Raw genomic sequence first — 10,364 nt, 5'->3', positions numbered from 1 at the left:
GCCATTTGAACCTTAATTTGAGCAGGATATTTCTGATAATATACGTCTGGAACACAGAATCGTATGGTAGAGAAACATGGACAGTAGGAAAGCTGAAAAAGAAGAGAATCGTAGTATTCGAGAGCTGCTGCTACAGAAGAACGTGGAAAATTAAGTGGGCTGACAAGGTATGGAATGAGGAGGTTCTTCGCAGAAATGACAAGGAAGGAATATGTGCAAAACAAGAACAAGAACGAGAGGCTGGATAGTAGGACACCTGTTAGGACATCACCGAGTAACTTCGATGGCACTAGAGGGAGTCGTAGAGAGTAAAATCTGTAGAGGAAGACAGAGATTGGAACACATCCAGCAAATAATTGAGGACTTAGGTTGCAAGTGCTACTCTGAGATGCAGAGACTGGCATAGGAGAGGAATTCGTGGCTGGTCACATCGAACTCATGACAAAAAAAAAAAAAAAAAAAAACACGGAGGCAAAGGTAAGTCATCTTTCTCTGTAGCGGGTGCTGTCTCCACATTGTCACTTCACGTAAAGCAGATACTCAGCAAAATGATGGACATCACAGATACGTCATTCGATAATTAAATCACTATCCTCAGACACAAATCATTTAAATTCTGCCTGTTAGTGGTCGCTGACGGCCACGACCTACAATTGCGGCTCAAACAGCACACAGCTGTCTCCACACAATCGGTTTTACCCCCAAAGGTCTCTTACCAGTACAAACACCCAACACCGAGCTGCATGAAGAATTTGGACAAGAAAACATCTTGAATGAAACCTGGAATAATGGCATCGAGTTCTTTTCACCGACGAGTACAGGATCTGTCTGACGCATGATGATCGACACGGAAGACTGTGGAGACGGAAATGTATCAACGCACGTTCCACAGACGCAGCATGGAGGTGGGTCGGTCGTGTTCTGGGCAGTAAGATGTACGGATGTCGGAAGACACTCATCGCTATCGGGGGTTATTTGAATGCTGTGCAGTATAGGGACAGGATCCTGCACTACATTCAACATTTTGGCGATGCGGTGGTCCTTCAGAACGACAATGGAAAAGCGTACTGCGCCCCTCTTAGTCTAGAAGGCATGAGGCAGCCAAATGGAATGGCATGCGATATCTTCAGACATAAATGCCATTGACCATACTTGGGATTAGTTGAAACTTGCAGCGCGTCTTCGCAGGAACCCTGATGTCACACTGAATGACCACAGAAGGGCTGTCTAAGAATGGGACGTGCTTGAGCAGTAACATCTCGACCACATTGTGGAGAACCAGAAGCCCAGGCAGGCCATTCGAGCATCTACATGTTTTTCGAGGCGTTTATGAAGTGAATTGGCATGTGGAGTATTGCATGATCCTGTTGGAATTTGACATTTGGAATCCCAGTCTTACTGGGTTTACCAGTCTTGTCACAGACTGGAAAGCATGTAGCCTCCCTCCAATTATTAAAATCAGTGCTATTGTAATTTCAATAGACCCCACACCATGAATTTAGAAGACTACGAGGTGTGGGTCTCGAGAATCGCCATTTCCTGTGGTATTTCACCAGATCATCTACGGCCAAATTTGCATCTTACTGACTGCCACATGCAGTGTATTGCATTGTATATTAAACCAGGGACCTAAAAACGACAGAGAGGCTTCGTCCCGCCATAGCCCTCAGTGGTTCACGACCCCACTAGTTGCCACAGCAGTCCACCTACCCCACCGCCGCCCCACGCCGAACCCAAGGTTACTGTGCGGTTTGGCCTCCAGTGGAATACCCCCCCCCCCCCCCCCCCCCCTTGGTGACGTCTCATACCAGACGAGTGTAACCCCAGGTGTATGCATGGTAGAGTAATTATGGTGTATGCGTACATGGAGACAGTGTTTGCGCAAACGCTGACATAGTGTAACTGAGGCGGAATAAAGGGAACCAGCCCGCATTCGCCGAGGTAGATGGAAAACCGCCTTAAAACCATCCACAGGCTGGCTGGCACACCGGACCTCGATACTAATTCGTGCTGGGGACCGGCACACCTTCCCGCTCAGGAAGCAGCTCGTTAGACCGCGCGGCTAGCCGGGCGGCCTTGCCACAAACAGTAGTGAGACTGAAAAATTGCCTATTGGTTTCTGTCTCGAGTTCTTCGGCCGACGTTTGTTTGACGATAGCTCGGTGGCGCGCCTGGTAAATATAATCTGCAGCCACGAGCTCGACTCCAGTCTACCACCAGTAGTGGAGGGTGAAGCTTTAGCAATGCCCGTCACTCATGTGGCGAAACGTCAGAAAAATTATCAAACAAAAGTCGGTCGTAGAACCCGAGACAAAAGCCAGCAGACAATTTATCAACAAGTGCTCACAAAAGCCTTAACAATTTTATATTACGCCTCCACTGGGAGGGCCAGAGGCCTTGCCGCAGTGTTAACACTGGTTCCCGTCAGATCACCGAAGTTAAGCGCTGTTGGGCTGGGCTAGAACTTGGATGGGTGACCATCCAGTGTGCCGAGCGCTGTTGGCAAGCGGTGTGCACTCAGCCCTTGTGAGGCAAACTGAGGAGCTACTTGATTGAGAAGTAGCGACTTCGGTCTCGGAAACTGACTTACGGCCGGGAGAGCGGTGCGCTGACCACATGCCCCTCCGTATCCGCCTCCAGTGACGCCTGTCGGCTGAGGATGACACGGAGGCCGGTCGTACCGTTGGGCCTTCATGGCCTGTTCCGGAGGAGTTTTTAGTTTCTACTGGAAGGAGACTTCCAAATTGTACCCACGCCTTGACCAACAACGGAAGAAGAAAGCGCTATTGATATCCTCTCTCGCTTTTCTGTCGCGGTGGCAGGACGAAAGGGTCACACCAAAGTTCTTGAAATGTAAGCGCCTAATCACCACCACCTAAGCACATCGTATCTATGACAGAACGGAACGAGCTTTTCTTCGTGAGCGAATTCATGCAACACGGAGATATTTGGCAATAACAGAAGAGAAACTTTTGGATATTTTTCATCGATTAAACAGAAGCCTGCATCGAGACGACTGGGACAAGACCGACAGAATCACTCACGTGAGCATGAAGAACGAACTCGACCGCTGCACCGAGCGACAGAAGAAAAAGTTTGCAGGATGTGGGAAGCATATTCATAAGACGATTCCCGACATGTCACACACAGTGGTCAAACTCCGCGAACGACAACTCACCACAGGGGAACAGTCTATCCTTGAAAAAGGAGGGAATTTCGCTATCCTCCCGAGAACTGCACCTATGCAGCTGCTAATACCGAAGCGGCCATTCGGTTCCCTCCTTGTGAAAGAGCAGGGGAAATTAGCACTTAAACCACCAAGGTACAGCGCAGAGTAAAACCACCAGCTTGCAACCTGAAGAAAGAAGAGTTACAAGCTACCAAGAGTCTTAAGGCCGATAATATCATATTGGAACTGCCTGCGATAAGGGAAATGCAACCGTCGTGATTAAGACCGATAATAAGGGCAGACGATCTGGGACCTATTAGATCCGACGACGTACCGAAAACTAAACACTGATCCGACGCGGCGGATCACACAGCATCAGTTATTCAAGGCGTTTACTCTTTCGGCGGACAAAAGAGGTACTTGCGCAACAAAGAACCCCTACCACTCCGGCTGAATGGATTATCAAAGATCCATAAGAATAATGTTCCATTAAGACCGATTGTTAACGCTACTGGCTCACCGATGTATAAACTGGCGAAACACTTGGCCTCTCTGCTCCAGCAGGAAAGACTGACACATACATAAAGGACTCAGGACATTTCACTGGGAAGTTGAAGAACCTAAACCTTGGAACAGACGACATTCTGGTCAGCTTTGATATTGTTTCTTTGTTTACCAAAGTGCCACTCAGTGACTGTCTGGAGAATATCGGTTCCATTTTCCCGCAAGATATCACCAAGCTCTTACATGAATGTCTCACCACGAGTTGTTTCCTGTGGATTCCAACTTCTACGAACAACTGGAAGGCGATGCCGTAGTTAATCCACTTAGTCCAGTGGCGGCCACTTATTCATGGAACATTTCGCAGCACAGGCTTTGGACTTGTAAACTTAAGGTGTGGTACAGACACGTCGCGATACCTTCGTTGTGTGGAGCCACCGTGAGGAGTAGCTCGGTGTCTTCCTAAGGCACCTGAACAATCTCCATGCCAATACAAAATTTACTATCGGCGTAGAAAAGGACCAACACATGCCCTTTCTAGATGTGCTGGTCACGAAGGATGGTGAAAACCTGGGACAGAGAGTATCGAAAACCGACACATATGGATCGATACCTGCACAAACTCTCAAATCATCAAAAGAGTAAGAAAAGAGGCATGATAACATGCTCGTAACGCGAGCAAGACGAGTATGTGAGCTTCAGCACCTCAGACACGAGATGCAACACCTGGAAAGAGTTCTGAGGAGCTGTGGGTATTCAACCAGTTGTATAAGAAGTTGTCACAGAATCGAATACTCGGCTAAGTGACACATGGGAGAAAGAAATGTCGGGAACGGCTTTTCTGCCTTACATTCCAAGAGTGACGGACAGAATCGGTCTCATATTGCGCAAGCACGGCGTAAACACTGTTTATAAACCGATAAAGATCAAATAGTGTCTCAGATCGGCACGGGGGGAAAGGGACCAGTTTGTTACGTCGAGAATATACTGTATATTATGTGCATGTAGAAAAATCAATATTGGAGTGACTGCACTATCAATCAACACTAGGATCACCGAACATAAACGGCAATTCAGATTGGAGCAGGTAGAGAAATTGGCCATTGTGCAGCACGCGCTGTGCGAGACCGGCCAGATAGTGAAATTCTCCTATACAGAAGCTCTTACTGTAGAGAAGAGCTATTACAACCGCTTATTCATGGAAGCTATAGAAATACACAACTCAACATAAAAGAAGAACGCATCAAGTTGAACGGATCCTGGATTCCCGTACTGCAGAGAACGACCGTCGCAGGTAGCAAGGGGTGAACTGCAACTGTAATGACCACAGAAAAGCCCGTGGACGTTGGCGCGCCAGGTACATACAATCTGTGGCCGCGAGCTGGACTCCAGTTTACCACCAGTAGTGGTGGGTGAAGTCTGGACAGTGCCAGACACTCGTGCTGTCGAAACGTCAGAAAAATCATCAAACAAACGTCAGCCGAAGAACTCGGAACAGAAACCAAGAGGCAGTTCGTCAACAACTGGACACAAAAGCCTTAAAATTTTTAGAAGTGAGTGAGAGTCATTGCTGAATGCCACAGAATACCACTCAGTGTCTCATTTGTCTCTCGCTCTAGACTATGTAAGTCTCTATTGCCTCTGATTTGGTGTCAGCGGTTAGAGACGCATAACAACTAGAGATCTCAACTCAGCTTTTAGTGATCTGTTCCAGACTGTTCGTTGTGATATTTTGTCTACGTTCTGTCTTCAGTTGTTACCATCCGTCTGTTCTTTAGAGGGAGTGGTACAATCCCACAATCTTTTCGTGATGCAGTCCGAAAGTCTTCAGTAAGCTGACGGTGTCGTCCTCTGGGCGTACTGTGTTGCGGTTTCTACCTGAAAAGTTTCAGCAACGTTAGACACACCATATAACTTTCTTGTATTCACAATATTCGGCACCAGCAGAAAAGGTTTTTCTGTACTGAAATTAAGAAAATTATTTTCTCATGAGAATGAACTTTTAATCAGCACGTCTCATAGGCATGTAAATAGTTGAGAACCAATTCGGTAGCGTTCGTTCAAGATGATCATGGTTCAACACTTTCCATTTTTCTTCAGTGTAAATACACAGAACTCTAAAGAATGAAGATGTAACAAATCTCAGTTTGAGGTACATCTGACAAGACGAACTCACTTTCTTTTATCGGTTATGGTGAATAAACATGAAATGACTTCTCTGTATGTCTATTGATCACACCGATGGTGAAATAAGGAAGGACGGCCGCTGCTAGAGGTGTAGAATGTGCCGACTAGTATCCCAGCGGCCGAGCGTCCTCAGTGGCGATGTCCGGTGCTTTGACGCCACTGCTGGCGTCGAGCGGTGACAGCCGGTAAAGCACCATCTGAGCTCCCAGTGGTACCGCGAGTCCGCCGATGTGCAGGGTCGTGTGCGCTGGCAACGGACGAGGGTTAACGGCGCTCGAGAGGTGCAGAGAACCAGAGCGTGGTGTTAACGATGAGCTGCAGTAGCTTCGGGCTGTATAGCGACGAGACAGAAAGCTGGATATCCGATGAACTGGTCGAACGCAAGAGCAGCAACCTGATATTCCTGCAGCCTCAGTGGACAGCTGTGTTCCCTCTAGTCCAGTTCCCGTCAACGTGACCCTCCATCTGGAAACAAGGAAAAAATCTCCGTAAGGAAGTCGGAATCGGTTTGGTGGCACAGAAAATATACTGTTGCACCTTTATGACTGTGTGAAACTAAGTAGTAGTACATCTGCGCGTAATAAGATAGCACGTTGGTGGTAATGAGCATGAAGAGACTAATAGGGTAAGTAACTCGATGTCAAAGCGCGTCGACTCATCTAGCGTTAACTTCGCACTGGAAAGTCCACTAAACGGAATCTCTGAGGCTGGACCCAAACTCAGATCTCTGCACTGTGAAGGCAGTAACTCACACTGAGCTACCTACACATTCGCTAGGAACGTAATACCAGCTTAAGTCTGGTGCGACTTCTCAAACGAGGTTTTTAACTCAACAATGATTTCTACGAAGGTTCTTGTCTAGCGTAGCGGCACTGAGAAGGGACGTTATCATCTTCATCTTCATCTTCTTCATCTTAATCTTCATCTTCATCTTAATCTTCTTCTTCTTCATCATCTTCGTCTTCTTTTCCTTCTTCTTCTTCTCCTCCTCCTCCTCCTCCTCCTCCTCCTCAAGGCTACGCCTTGTCGCAGCAACCTTATTTGTCTCTCCTCGGCTGAGCGCTTCAAGTCAGGCTAGATTTGAATTTAAGTCCAGCACTGAATCTAAATGATTCTTCCATGGTCCTCCTCTTCCTTTCTCCCCTAAGACCGCTCTTTTGAATATGGTGGCCAAGAATTCTTTTCTATGGTAGTGATCAATTCTCCTGTTTGGTTTATTTCCTTGAGGGCCCACTCGTTTAATTGTTTCTCTCTCCAGCTTGTTTTCAGCATCTGTATTTCCATTGCTTCCAGACGTTGTGTATCCTGATTCATTAAGACCTATTTTTCACAGCCATATAACAAAACACTCCGGCCAAATGTTTTGATGAATTCTTTCCTACTTTTAATACTTGTATGCCCGCTTGTCAGAAGCGGTTTCTTGGTACAGAAGGCCTGTTTAGTAAGAGCAATTCTCGTTATGATTTCCGTGGCGTACCTCTTGCCTTGAGTGAGAATGCATCCTAACTGTCTGGACTGACTGCATTGATGCACGCTTTCATGATCTACCTTGATGTTTATTCGTGTCTCTTCTTTGGATTTTTTAGCTATCATTACTTTGGTTCTTCAAGTTGTCGTTACAGTTTCGCTCCTCTTAGTGCTAATGATAAGACTCGCAGTACTTTACTTAGTTCCTTCTCTTTATATGGAATTAATGCAATGTCATCTGAAAATCTTATAAAATGGATTCCTTGTTCGTTGGTTTTGCTGCCTTTCGTCCTTTGCTTGAATTTGGATATGGCTTCCTCAACGAAAGTACGGGTGTATTACGCAACCACACATCACTCCCCTTGCAATGGATGAAGTTTTACATTTCCATTCACGTTTGTCCCTACGTTTTTGGTTTTCGTATAGGAGGAGAATGAGTGTTCTGACCCTCGTATGTTTTTCATGGTCTTAACTAGTTGCTTCTACTTCATACAAACGAAAGTTTTTTTTTTTTCATATTAACAAAGGCTTTCTCTATATCCACTAACACAATGTATGTCTGTCTGTTAACACCTAGTCTTCTTTCTAGGTTAGTTCTTACTACTAAACGAACTTCTCTAGTTTCCTTTCCTGATGTGAAACGAAATTGATCCTGAGATGTAGTTTGTTCAGTTTTCTTTTTGATGCTGTTCTTAAATACACTGAGCAATATTTTGATGCATCTGACAACATTGTCAGTGTTCTGCAGTTACAACACTCACTGATATTTCTTTCTTCGGTGAGGTGACCGTCCTATTTTTAGTAAAAGTCTTCCGGAATTTCTTTTTACAATGATCTGCAGTTCTTCTTCCAATTTTTCTCCTATTCTTTTCATACGTCATACTGGGATATCGTCTGTTCCTGTTGCTTTCTTGTCCTGCAACTGCTGAATTGCTGGATCAAATTCTGCCCGTTTGATTATTGGGCTTTTATTATCTTTTTCTACCATTTCTTCTAGTTCAAGACAGTCTGTAATTTCTAGTTCTTCTTCATTGTAGTACGAGTCTTCAAGATATAGCTCCCAGCGTTCTGTAGTATCTTCTCTATCAATAGGTAGTTATCCATTCTTACCTTTTATCATAGTACTTCTTATTTTAAGTTCGTGTGGCAATATTTCTTCTTCCTCCTACTACATCATTCTCTATACTGCGCCTAGCTTCCTTCATCCATTCTTCTTTGGTCCTTTACATTTTATCGCAATGACTTTCAGTATTGTTCTGCAATACGTTAGGCTTTCTTCTGTATTTATCTTCTAATACTGGATACTTTGATATAATAGATCTATTATTTCTTCAGTTATCCGAGGTTTTCTTGGTTCTGGTGGCCTATTCCCCAAAATTCGTTTTCCTGTCTTGATGATGCCTTGTTTCAACATATTCCAGTCTCTCTCACTGTTATTAGTTTCTACATCTACATCTACATTTACATCCATACTCCGCAAGCCACCTGACGGTGTGTGGCAGAGGGTACCTCGAGTACCTCTATCGGTTCTCCCTTCTATTCCAGTCTCGTATTGATCGTGGAAAGAAGGATTGTCGGTATGCTTCTGTGTGGGCTCTAATCTCTCTGATTTTATCCTCATGGTCTCTTCGCGAGGTATACGTAGGAGGGAGCAATATACTGCTTGACTCTTCGGTGAAGGTATGTTCTCGAAACAAAAGCCCGTACCGAGCTACTGAGCGTCTCTCCTGCAGAGTCTTCCACTGGAGTTTATCTATCATCTCCGTAACGCTTTCGCGATTACTAAATGATCCTGTAACGAAGCGCGCTGCTCTCCGTTGGATCTACTCTATCTCTTCTATCAACCCTATCTGGTACGGATCCCACACTGCTGAGCAGTATTCAAGCAGTGGGCGAACAAGCGTACTGTAACCTACTTCCTTTGTTTTCGGATTGCATATCCTTAGGATTCTTCCAATGAATCTCAGTCTGGCATCTGCTTTACCAACGATCAACTTTATATGATCATTCAATTTTAAATCACTCCTAATGCGTACTCCCAGATAATTTATGGAATTAACTGCTTCCAGTTGCTGACCTGCTATTTTGTAGCTAAATGATAAGGCATCTATCTTTCTATGTATTCGCAGCACATTACACTTGTCTACATTGAGATTCAATTGCCATTCCTTGCACCATGAGTCAATTCGCTGCAGATCCTCCTGCATTTCAGTACAATTTTCCATTGTTACAACCTCTCGATACACCACAGCATCATCTGCAAAAAGCCTCAGTGAACTTCCGATGTCATCCACAAGGTTTCCATGATATTATTAGTCTCCTGTCCATATTTACGTTATATTTGTTCATTTCGCAATTTATATTCAAATCCTATCTTATTTTGTCCCTTCTTTCTCCCCAAACTGCGTTTTGCTATAAAAGTGTGTGGTCACTGTCTACTTCAGCGCCAGGGCAGCTGTGGCTCAATTTATTTTGATTTCTGTACCAATATGTAGTCAATTTGGTAGCTTCGTGTGCCTCCGGGATTTTTTATGTATATCTTTTTCTCAAAGGTACTTCAAACATGGTGTCTATTGTTACCATACCCTCCTGTTCACAAAGATGTAATAGCTATTCACCTTTCCTGTATCTCTTTCCTACTCCAAACTTTCCTGTTTTCATTTGGGTAGGACCAGGAATACTCCGTAGTCACAGGAAAAATGGTTGATCATAATCTTAGCTGTAGCCAAGAACGATGTATGTGGGAAAAACCTCTTTTCAACAAGTGTTCCATACTCGAACTGAAGTTAAGAATTTGATTAGTACCGTTTGGTAGCTGATGTACAAATAATTTGTTTACGTAGAAACCATAAAGGAGGGTGTCGTTCATGAGAGAAAATGCAGAGAATTTATAACTTGAATTTTCCAAGACCCAGTCATGCGTTATTTGCGTTGTGTCTCTTTAATATCGTTCTATTTTGAGGGTTCCTTTAGGGAACGGGGAATATTTCTTATTTCAAGTTATTAGTTACTGGTTTCACTTATTAACTGCACCGCAAGT

At 44.6% G+C, this 10,364-nt stretch overlaps 1 pseudogene; it reads left to right on the top strand.

Moving 5' to 3' along the window:
• Nucleotides 1-2,387: 2,387 nt before the first annotated feature.
• On the top strand, nucleotides 2,388-2,505 carry LOC124557294 (annotated as a pseudogene).
• Nucleotides 2,506-10,364: the final 7,859 nt, after the last annotated feature.

Source organism: Schistocerca americana, chromosome X, assembly GCF_021461395.2.
Source record: "Schistocerca americana isolate TAMUIC-IGC-003095 chromosome X, iqSchAmer2.1, whole genome shotgun sequence".
In the NCBI taxonomy this organism is placed as follows: domain Eukaryota; kingdom Metazoa; phylum Arthropoda; class Insecta; order Orthoptera; family Acrididae; genus Schistocerca; species Schistocerca americana.
The sequence above is the reverse complement of the archived record's forward strand: the minus strand, read 5'-3'. Positions and strand labels throughout refer to the sequence as shown.